Here is a 12741-nt window from a genome sequence, read left to right on the forward strand (position 1 = left end):
TCTATCTATCTGTATCTATCTACCTATCTATCTATCTATCTATCTATCATCTATCTATCTATAGCTCTATGATATAAATGCTGGGCTAGAGAGAGCAAATGTGTTATAGAACAGAATCATCAGAAATGTTAAGTTCTTAGTACATTTAAATAGACACAATGACAAACTAGAATAAGTGTCAGGAAATATAGGTCCCTGTTACTAGAAGTGTTTCAGCAGATGCTAGACAACCACTTGACAAGGATATTGCGTCATTTAGAAGGGACAGGGTGAATACTAGATAAAGATGGCAGAATGTAGCATTAGTTTACTAACCATATATTCTGTGGGACCCCCAGAATTTTCCTGAGCACCAATAGTGTTCCAAGAAAGAATACATCAGACCTAAAAGTGCTATCCAACTGCTGTCCCAGACCAAGAAAGACACTGTAGACCAGAGGTTCCAAACTTGGGAGTCACAGGGTTATTAAAGGTACATGGAAAGCCTGAACTCCCTGGACCCAAACTCCCTAGAATAATATGCAAAATTTTATGTAGATGTACATTTGGCATTTCATTGATCCTGAAAAGGCCCCACAAAATGTTAGGAACTACTACCTGAGGAGTTTCAGAGCATTTGGCATAAGATTTGGTAGTCACTGTGATCCTATGTGAAAACCTTGACAGAATCATTAGGGGTTTTTCCTTCAAAGATGTAGATTTTATGCATGAAACCTTTGACTTCTGTTCTCTAAGAGATACCTTCAAGTTTGGCAACGAAGGGGTGGGAGTGAAGGGAGGGGAAAGCTGGCATGACTGCACTGCTCAGTGGTTCTGAACAAAGGTCAACCCCAAGTCAGTCTGAAGAGTAGTCCCTAGCAGCACGACTCTCCTTCCCCTCCCTATACACTCTTTTCATTCCCACTGCCACTGCCAAACATTGCTCATGCTCAAAAAATAAGCAGTGACTGGGCCCACCAGGCCCGGGCAGAAGGAGCTTGTCAGAGCCATCAGGGCAGGTGCCTTCTCAAAAGGAATATAATCAAAGGCTTGAAATAATAAATATAATTTATCTTATCTTACCTTCAAGTCACTGCAGTGCTCAGCCACTGAAATCCTGGCTGTGTAGTCAGAAAGACATCATGTCCAGGGCTTTAGCGGGGCCGCAGTTCACGTGGGCTCTGTCCAATTTGCCTGGAGTGCAGCCGCAGCCTTCCTCCTCCTGAAAAGGCTGGCCGTTGGGGACTGCTTTCCTTCTCTCTGGAGTAGCTGGGGCTACACTGCCTTTTCTGCACTTCTCAAGCTGCACTTCACCAGCTGGTATATGTCAAGGAAGAATCAGGAAATAGGGAGAAGGGAACCAAAGAGGAGAGATCCTCTCTCTTGGAAAGATGTATTCACCATCAGCCATCTAACTCCCTAGCTCAGCAGGAGGATCGGAGCATAATTTAGTTTGTCATTTCTAGAGCTCCCTTGTATGCAACAGAAAATGGAAGAACCACCAGGCCCAGTGGCTCACACCTGTAATCCCAGCACTTCAGGGGTCGGAGGTGGGAGGATTGCTTGAGCCCAGGAGTTTGAGACCGATCAGCCCTGTCAATATAGCAAGACCTCATCTACAAAAAATTTAAAAACAATTAGGTGGGCATGGTGGTGCATGCTTGTAGTCCCAGCTACTTGGGAGGCTGAGGTGCGGGGATTGCTTGAGCTCAGAAGGTCGAGGCTACGGTGAGCCATAATTGCACCACTGCACTCCAGCCCAGGAGACAGAGCAAGACACTGGCTCTAAAAACAAACAAACAAAAAAAAACCTCAGAATTTTTTATTTAATAATTCATTGAAAATAACAATAAAGCTGTTATACATTAACATAAATAACATTTTTATGAAAAATAACTATATTCTCAAAAACTCAGTTAGAAGCGTGCTATTGTTATATATTTTTCCAAACCTCTTTGATGTCTGCCTTGATAGAAGACAGCTGGATTCTCATATCTGCTTTTGCATTCAATCTGTTGTTATATGTTATTTTGCCTGAAGTATTGGGAGAAAATCTGGCCTCTAATAAATATGTAATTGCAAAAGAGAAGACTTCAAGGACCCCTAGGAGTCCTTGGGCCACACTTCGAGAATCACTGATCTACAGATTTAACAAGCCCTCAAGTGATTCTTATCATAAGAATAGGTAACAAACACTGCATTTGTTCATGTGAGACATAACTCTGTTATGTTTTGTTATATTTATTAATATAAACTCTGTTACGTTATATTTGTTCATGTGAGACATAACACTACATTTGTTCATGTGAGTCCTTTGTCTCAAGTTCTCAGCTCCAGTCTGTTCTGGATCAGGCACTCTTTGGTCTAGCTCTGTAGAGGCACCCCTCTCATGTTTTACTAAGAAGACCCAAGCTGTCTAATAGTGGCTTCCTAGCAGTCATTTTGGGGGGTTCTTTAGTTTTGCTTTTCTCTTTTAAAGAAAACATTTTTTGAATGTTTTATTGTGGTAAAATATATGTAACAAGATTTACCATTTTACCATTTTCAAGTGTACAACTCAAGGGTATTAATTGTATTTAAGGTGTTGTGCAGCCTCACCACCATATTTCCAAAACTTTTTCATCGCTCCAAAAACCAAACCTCTGAAACCGTTAAGCAATATCTCCTTATTAGCCCCTCCTCCTAGTCCCTGGTGAGCTCTAATCTACTTTCTGTCTCTGTGGATTTTCCTATTCCAAACATTTCACATAAATGGAATCACACAATATACGGTCTTTTGTGACTGACTTCTTTCATGTAGCATGATGTTTTTAAGGTTCATTTACATTGTAGCATGTAGTGATACTGCATTCCTTTTATGGCTGAATAGTATTCCATTGTATTAATATACCACATTTCATTTCATTTGTCAGTTGCTAGACATTTGGGTTGTTTCCACTTTTCAGCTATTATGAATAATGCTATGAACATTCATGTACAAGTTTATATAAATACATGTTTTCATATCTCCTGGGTATATATCTAGCAGTGGAATTGCTGGGTTATACGCTACCTCTATGGTCAACCAGATGAGGATCTGCTAACCGTTTTTTAAAGAGGCTGCACCATTTTGCATTCCCGCCAATAATATATGGTACTGCAGTCTTGACCTCTCGGGCTCTGGTGATCCACCCATCTCAGCCTCCCCAGTAGCTGGGACTACAGGCACACACCACCTCACTAGCAAATGTTTTGTATTTTTTGTAGAGACAGGATCTCATCATGCGGCTCAGGCTGGTCTTGAACTCCTGGGCCCAAGTGATCCTCCTGCCTTGGCCTCCCAAAGTGCTGGGATTACAGATGTGAGCCACTGCACCCAGCCTCTCTTGGCTTTTGAAATATACAATAGGCCAGGTGTGGTGGCTCACGCTTTTAATCCAAGCACTTTGGGAGAATGAGGCAGGCAGATCATTTGAGGTCAGGAGTTTGAGACCAGCCTGGCCAACATGGTGAAACCCCATCTCCACTAAAAATACAAAAAATTGGCCGGGCATGGTGGTGCACGCCTGTAATCCCAGCTACTCGGGAGACTGAGGCAGGAGAATCACTTGAACCTGGGAGGCGGAGGTTGCAGTGAGCCAAGATCACACCACTGCACCACTCCAGCCTGGGCAACAGAGCAAGACTCTGTCTCAAAAAAAAAAAAGAAAGAAATATACAATATATTATTATTGCCTATAGCCACCCTACTGTGCAATAAATCTCAAAATTTATTCCTCCTCTCTAGCTGAAACTTTGTATCCTGCTGTATTTGTCTTTCTGTGTCTGCTTATTTCATGTGGTGTAATATCTTCCACTGTTACAAATGTTGGAATTTCCTTCTTTCGTATGGCTGAATAGTATTCCATTATGTAGATATACCACATTTTCTTTATTCATTCATCTGCTGATGGACACTTAGGTTGATATATTTTGTTTATTATGAAATATGCTGCAATGAAGATGAGAGTGCAGATATCCCTTTAATATACTAATTTCAATTCCTTTGGATATATATCCAGAAGTGGAGTTTCCAGATCATATGATATTTCTATTTTTAGTTTTTTGAGGAACCTCAATATTGTCTTCCATTATGAAGTATTCATTTGCATTCCCACCGACACTGTGCAAGGGTTCCCTTTTCTTCACGTCCTCACCAATACTCATTATCTTTCCTCTTTTTGATAAAATTTGTTAGGGCCATAATCAAAAAATAATAGGTGTTGGTGTGGATGTGGTGAAAAGGGAACACCATTACACTGCTGGTGGGAATGTAAACTAGTACAACCACTGTGGAAAATAGTTTGGAGATTCCTTAAAGAACTAAAAATAGATCTACCATTTGATCCAGCAATCCCACTCCTGGGTATTTACCCAGAGGAAAATAAGTCATCTATATGAAAAAGATACTTGCACATGCATGTTTATAGCAGCACAATTCACAATTGCAAAAATATGGAACCAGCCCAAATGCCCATCAATCAATGAGTGGATAAAGAAAAAGTGATATATATATACACCATGGAACACTACTCAGCCATAAAAATGAATGAAATAATGGCATTTGCAGCAACTTGAATGGCATTGGAGACCATTATTCTAAGTGAAGTAACTCAGGAATGGAAAACCAAACATCATATGTTCTCACTCATAAGTGGGAGCTAAGCTATGAGGACACAAAGGCATAAGAATAATACCATGGACTTTGGGGACTCAGGGGAAAGGGTGGGAGGGGGAAGAGGGTTAAAAGACTACACATTGGGTATAGTGTACACTGCTCTGGTAATGGATGCACCACAATCTCAGAAATTACCACTAAAGAACTTACTAATATAATTAAACACCAAATGTTCCCCAAAAAGCTATTGAAATTAAAAATAAAAGCCATTGTAACAGGTGTGAGATGACAGCTCATGGTGATTTTAATTTGCATTTCCCTATGATTAGTGATACTAAAGAATTTTTTATGACCCGGTTGGCTATTTGTATGTCTTCCTTTAAGAAATACCTGTACAGGGCCAGGTGCAGTGGCTCATGCCTGTAATCCCAGCACTTTGGGAGGCCGAGGCAAGTGGATCACAAGGTCAGGAGATTGAGACCATCCTGGCTAACACGGTGAAACCCCATCTCTACTAAAAATACAAAAAATTAGCAGGGCATGGTGGTGGGCACCTGTAGTCCCAGCTACTCGGGAGGCTGAGGCAGGAGAATGGCGTGAACCTGGGAGGCAGAGCTTGCAGTGAGCCGAGATCATGCCACTGCACTCCAGCCTGGGTGACAGAGCGAGACTCTGTCTCAAAAAAAAAAAAAAGAAAGAAATACCTGTTCAGAGGCTGGGCGCAGTGGCTCATGCCTGTAATCACAGCATTTTGGGAGGCCGAGGCAGGCAGATCACGAGCTCAGGAGATAGAGACCATCCTGGCTAACACGGTGAAACCCCATCTCTACTAAAAATACAAAAAATTAGCCAGGCATGGTGGCGGGTGCCTGTAGTCCCAGCTACTCGGGAGGCTGAGGCAGGAGAATGGCATAAACCCAGGGGAGGCAGAGCTTGCAGTGAGCCGAGATCATGCCACTGCACTCCAGACTGGGTGACAGAGCGGGACTCCATCTCAAAAAAAAGAAAGAAATACCTGTTCAGGTCCTTTGCCCATTTTTATAATTTAAAAAAATAATTTCACCTTTTATTTTAGATCCTGGGGGTGCATGTGCAGGTCTGTCACCTAGGAACACTACAGGATGCTAAGGTTTGGGGTATGGATGATCCCATCACCCACTTTATCCATCTTTTAATCAGGTTGTTTGTTTTCTTGCTATTGAGTTTCCTATATATTTTGTATATTAACCCTTTATCAGATTCTCCCACTCCATGGTTGTCTCTTTGTTAATTGTTTCCTTTGTTGTGCAAAAACCTTTAAGTTTGATGTAATTCCCTTTGCCTATTTTTTCTCTTGTTGCCTGTGTTTTCAGGATCATGTAAAAAAAAAATCATTGCTCAGACCAGTGTTGTTGAGTGTTTCCCCTACGTTTTCTTCTAGTAGTTTTATGGTTTCAGGTCTTATATTTAAGTCTTCAAATAATTTTGAGTTGGTTTTTGTACATGGTGTGAAATAAGGATCAAATTTCATTCTTCTGCATGTGGCTATTCAATTTTCCCAAAATCATTTACTTCTAATTTCCTCATTGTGTGTCCTTGGCACCTTTGTTGAAAAGCAATTGACTATAAATTCATTAGTTTATTTCTGGGTATTCTATCTTGTTCCATTGGTTGATGTGTCTTTTTTATGCCAGTACCATGCTGTTTTAATCACCATCACCTTATAATATAGTTTGAAATCAGGGAGTGTTATGCCTCCAACTTTGTTCATTTTGCTCAAGATTGTTTTGGTTTTGGGGGGTATTGTGTGGTTCCATATGAATTTCAGTATTTTTTTCTATTTCTGTGAAAAATAATAGTGGAATTTTGATAGTGGTTGCATTGAATATGTCTATTGCTTTGGGTAGTATGGCCATTTTAAGAATATTAATTCTTCTGGTCCATGAACATGGGATATATTTTTACTTATTCATATTTTCTTCTATCTATTTCACTAGTGTTTTATACTTTGTAGTATGCAATTCTATTACCTCCTTAGTTAAATTTACTCCTAAGCATTTTTACTGTTGTTGCTGCTATTGTAAATGGGATTGCTTTCTTAATTTTTGTATCTTGCAACTTTACTAAATTTAGTTATCAGTTCTAACAGTTTTTTGGTGGAGCCCTTATGGTTTTCTACATATAAATCATGTAGGCCAGGCATGGTAGCTTATGCCTGTAATCCTAGCACTTTGGGAAACCAAGGTGGGAGGATCACAAGAGCCTCAGATTTCAAGATCAGCCTGGGCAACATAGGAAGACTCCATCTTTACAAAAAATAAAAATAAAAATAAGAGAACCAGAGCAAGATGGCAGAATAGAAGGTTCCACTGATGGTCCCCCATCCACAAGGACACCAATTTAACAACTATCTACACACAAAACACACCTTTATAAGAACCAAAAATTAGGTGAACACTCATAGTACCTGCTTTTAACTTCATATTGCTGAAAGAGGCACAGAAGAAGTATTAAAAAAAAAAGTCCTGAATCACCCTTGGCAATGGCAGCATGGTACAGAGTGTCCCTGGGTGGTGGAGGAGGGATAACACAGCAATTGTGAAGCATTTAACTCAATGCTGTTCTGTTAGAGCAGAAAGGAAAACTAAACCAAACTCAGCCGATGACCTCCCATGAAGGGAGCATTTAAATCTGCCCTAGCCAGAGGGGAATTGCTGATCCCAGCAGTCAGAACTTGAGTTCCTGTAGACCTTGCCACCAAGGGCTGCAATGTTCTGTATCTCCAACTAAACTTGAAAGGCAGTCTAGGCCATAAAGACTGCAACTCTTAGGCGAGTCCTAGTGTTGAACTAGGTCCAGAAACAGTGGACTTTTGGGGGTGCAGGGGCATGCGACATACTGAGATACCAGCTGGAGCAGCCAAGGGAGTGCTGGCATCACCCCTGACCTAACCACAGGCTGCACAGCTCATGGCTCCAAAAGAGACCTCTTCCTTCTGCTTGAAGAGAGGAGACAGAAGAATGGGAAGGACTTTGTCTTGCATCTTGGATACCAGCTCAGCCACAGCAGGCTAGGGCACTGGCCAGTGTTGTGAGGTCTCTCTTCCAGGCCCTAGCTCCAAGATAACATTTCTAGACACACCCTGGCCAGAAAGGAACCTGCTGACTTGAAAGAAAGGACTCAGTCCTGTCAGTCTTCATCATCTGTTAACTGAAGAACCCTTGAGCCATGAATAACCAGAAGTGATACCCAGGTACTACATTGAGGGCCTTCAGTGAGCCTCTGAAACTCGCTGGATTCAGGTGAGACTCAGCACATTACCAGCTGTGGTGGCTACTAGGCAAAGCCCCTTCTGCTTCAGAAAAGCAAAAGGAAAAGTAAAGGGGACTTTGTGTTGCAACTTAGGTACCAACCATCATGGCCGCAGGGGGATAGAGCACCAAGTGGGTGCCTGGGGTCACAAATTCTGTGACTTGACTCTTGGACGGCCTTTCTGGACCTGACCTGGACCAAAGAGGAGCCCATTTCCCTGAAGGGTGAGTCCCAGGCCAAGCAGCATTTACCACAAGCTGACTTAAGAGGTATTGGGCCTTAAGGGAACATTTGCAGTAGTCTGGCAGTTCTCATGGTCTGGGGTGATGGTGGCTATAAGGTGAGTGCTCCTCTGCCTTTGGAAAGCTGAGGCAAGACTGAGAAAGACTGCATCTTGTGGCATGATTGCCAGCTCAGCCACAGTACACTAGAACACCAGGCAGAGGTCTAAGGTTTTGACTCTATTCCCTAACTCCTGGACAGCACCTCTGGACCAATCCAGGACCTGGGAGACCTCGCCACCCTGATGGGAAGGATGCAGGCCTAGCAGGCTTTGCCCCTGGGCTGACTGCAGAGCCCCAGGGCCTAGAGAGAACATAGGCAGTAGCTAGGGAGTAGTTACAGCAGGCTTTGGGTGAGGCCCAGTGCTGTGCTGGCTTTAGGTCTAACCCAGCACAGTTATAGTAGTGGTGGCCACAGGGGTGCTTGTGTCATTCCACCCCCACCTTTAGGTGGCTCAGAACAAAAAGAGAGAGACTCTGATTGTTTGGGAGAGAGTAAGGAAAGAGAACAGGAGTCTCTGCCTGGTAATCCAGAGAGTTCTCCTGGATCTTGTCCAAGACCATCAAGGCAGTACCTCTATGAGTCTGCAAGAACCACAGTGTTACTGGGCTTGGGGTGCCCCCTAAAGCAGATACAGCTGAGGTTACAATACTCAAGTCCTTTCAAATATCTAAAAAGCCCTCCCAAGATGAATGGGTACAAATAAACCCAGACAGTGAAGACTACAATAAATACTTAATTCTTCAATGGCCAGACACCAAAAAATGTCTACAAGCATCAACACCATCCAGGAAAACATGACCTCACCAAATGAACTAAACAAGCCACCAGGGACCAACCCTGGAGAAATAGAGATACATGATCTTTCAGAGAATGCAAAATAGCTGTGTTCAGGAAACTCAAAGAAATTCAAGGTAACACAGAGAAGGAATTCAGAATTCTATCAGATAAATTTAACAAAATGATTATAATAAGTGAAAAGATTCAATCAGAAATGCCTGAGTGAAAAATGCAATAGGCATACTAAAAAATGCATCAGAGTCCTTTAATAGTGGAACTGATCAAGCAGAAGACAGAATTAGTGACCCTGAGGACAGTTTATTTGAAATACACAGTCAAAGGAGACAAAAGAAGAAGAAGAAGAAATGATGAAACACAACAACAGGATCTAGAAAATGGCCTCAAATGGGCAAATCTAAGAATTATTGGCCTTAAAGAGGAGGTAGAGAAAGAGATAGGGGTAGAAAGTTTATTCAAAGGGATAATAACAGAGAACTTCCTAAACCTAGAGAAAGATATCAATATTCAAGGAAAAGATTACAGAACACCAAGCAGATTTAACCCAAAGAATACTACCTCAAGGCCCTTAAAAATCAAACTCCCAAAGGTCAAGGCTAAAGAAAGGATCCTAAAAGTGGCAAGAGAAAAGAAGCAAATAACATACAATGGAGCTCCAATAATATTAAGTACACAGAAAAACAATATTATAACACTGTAACTGTGGTGTGCAAACTACTCTTAGCCTAAATAGAAAGACTAAACAATGAACCAATCAAATATTATAACTAGAACAACTTTTCAAGATATAGTCAGTACAATAATAATATATAAATAGAAACAATGAGAAGTTAAAATGCAGAAAAATTAAGTTAAGGAATAGAATCTATTAGTTTTATTTTTGCTTGTTTGTTTATGCAAACAGTGTTCAAGTTGTTATCAGGTTAAAATAATGGGATATAAGATAGTATTTGTAAGCCTCATGGTAACCTTAAATTAAAAAATATACAATGGATACACAAAAAATAAAAAGCAAGAAACTAAAACATATCACCAGAGAAAATCACTTCTGAAAAAAGAAGAGAAGAAGAAAAGAAAGAAGGAAGAGAAGACCAGAAAAAACAACCAGAACACAAATAACAAAATGGCAGGAGTAAGTCCTTATGTATCAATAATAATATTGAATGTAATGCATGTAATGAATATAATGTAATGTAATGAATGTAATATTGAATGTAAATGGACTCAACTCTCCCATGAAAAGACATAAAGTGGCTGAATGGATGAAAAAACCAGAGCCATTGATCTGTTGCCTACAAGAAACACACTTCACCTATAAATACACATACAGACTGAAAATAAAGAAATGGAAAAATATATTCTATGCTAACGGAAACCAAAGAACAGCAGGAGTAGCTCTACTTGTATTAGACAAAATAGAGCTCAAGACAAAAACTATGGCAGTTCCAAGATGGCCGAATAGTAACAGCTCCAGTCTACAGCTCCCAGCGTGAGCAACGCAGAAGATGGGTGATTTCTGCATTTCCAACTCAGGTACTGGGTTCATCTCACTGGGGATTGTTGGACAGTGGGTGCAAGACAGTGGGTACAGCACACCGAGCATGAGCCGAAGCAGGGCAAGGCATCACCTCACCTAGGAAACACAATGGGTCAGGGAATTCCCTTTCCTAGCCAAGCAGTTGTGACAGAAGGCACCAAGAAAATAGGGTCACTCCCATCCTAATACTACACTTTTCCAATGGTCTTAGCAAATGGCACACCAGGAGATTATATCCCACGCCTGGCTCAGAGGGTCCCATGCCCACAGAGCCTTGCTCATTGCTAGCACAGCAGTCTGAGATAGAACTGCAAGGCAGCAGCGAGGCTGGGAGAGGGGCACCCACCATTGCCAAGGATTGGGTAGGTAAACAAAGCGGCCAGGAAGCTTGAACAGGGTGGAGCCCACCGCAGCTCAAGGAGGCCTGCCTACCTCTGTAGACTTCACCTCTGGGGGCAGGGCACAGCAGAATAAAAGGCACCAGAAACCTCTGGAGACTTAAATGTCCCTGTCTGACAGCATTGAAGAGAGTAGTGGTTCTCCCAGCATGGAGTTTGAGGTCTGAGAACAGACAGACTGCCTCCTCGAGTGGGTCCCTGACCCCCGAGTAGCCTAACTGGGAGGCACCCCCAAGTAGGGGCAGACGGAAACCTCACACAGCCAGGTACCCCTATGAGACGAAACTTCCAGAGGAACGATCAGGCAGCAACATTTGCTGTTCAGCAAAGTTCACTGTTCTGCAGCCTCTGCTGCTGATACCCAGGCAAACAGGGTCTGGAGTGAACCTCCAGTAAACTCCAACAGACCTGCAGCTGAGAGTCCTGACTGTTATAAGGAAAACTAACAAACAGAAAGGACATCCACACCAGAAACCCATCAGTACGTCACCATCATCAAAGACCAAAGGTAGATAAAATCACAAAGATGGGAAAAAAACAGAGCAGAAAAACTGAAAATTCCACAAATCAGAGCACCTCTCCTCCTCCAAAGGAACGCAGCTCCTCACCAGCAATGGAACAAAGCTGGATGGAGAATGACTTTGACAAGCTGAGAGGAGAAGCCTTCAGACGATCAAACTTCTCCAAGCTAAAGGAAGAAGTTCGAAACCATTGCAAAGAAGTTCAAAACCTTGAAAAAAGATTAGATGAATGGCTAACTAGAATAACCAAAGCAGAGAAGTCCTTAAAGGACGTGATGGATCTGAAAACCATGGCACGAGAACTACATGACACATGCACAAGCTTCAGTAGTCGATTTGATCAACTGGAAGAAAGGGTATCAGTGATTGAAGATCAAATGAATGAAATGAAGCCAGAAGAGAAGTTTAGAGAAAAAAGAATAAAAAGAAACGAACAAAGCCTCCAAGAAATATGGGACTATGTGAAAAGACCAAATCTCTGTCTGATTGGTGTACCTCAAAGTGATGGGGAGAATGGAACCCAGTTGGAAAATACTCTGCAGGATATTATACAGGAGAACTTCCCCAACCTAGCAAGGCAGGCCAACATTCAAATTAAGGAAATACAGAGAACACCACAAAGATACTCCTCGAGAAGAGCAACTCCAAGACACATTATTGTCAGATTCACCAAAGTTGAAATGAAGGCAAAAATGTTAAGGGCAGCCAGAGAAAAAGGTCAGGTTACCCACAAAGGGATGCCCATCAGACTAACAGCTGATCTCTCAGCAGAAACTCTACAAGCCAGAAAAGAGTGGGGGCCAATATTCCACATTCCTAAAGAAAAGAATTTTCAACCCAGAATTCATATCCAGACAAACTAAGCTTCATAAGTGAAGGAGAAATAAAATCCTTTACAGACAAGCAAATGCTGAGAGATTTTGTCACCACCAGGCCTGCCCTACAAGAGCACCTGAAGGAAGCACTAAACATGGAAAGGAACAACCACTACCAGCCACTGCAAAAACATGCCAAATTGTAAAGACCATCAAGGCTAGGAAGAAATTGCATCAACTCATGAGCAGAATAACCAGCTAACATCATAATGACAGGATAAAATTCACACATAACAATATTAACCTTAAATGTAAATGGGCTAAATGCTCCAATTAAAAGACACAGACTGGTAAATTGGTATAAGAATCAAGACCCATCAGTGTGCTGTATTCAGGAAACCCATCTCACCTGCAGAGACACACATAGGCTCAAAATAAAGGGATGGAGGAAGATCTACCAAGCAAATGGAAAACAAAAAAGGCA

This window comes from Nomascus leucogenys, chromosome X, assembly GCF_006542625.1.
Source record: "Nomascus leucogenys isolate Asia chromosome X, Asia_NLE_v1, whole genome shotgun sequence".
Classification (NCBI taxonomy): domain Eukaryota; kingdom Metazoa; phylum Chordata; class Mammalia; order Primates; family Hylobatidae; genus Nomascus; species Nomascus leucogenys.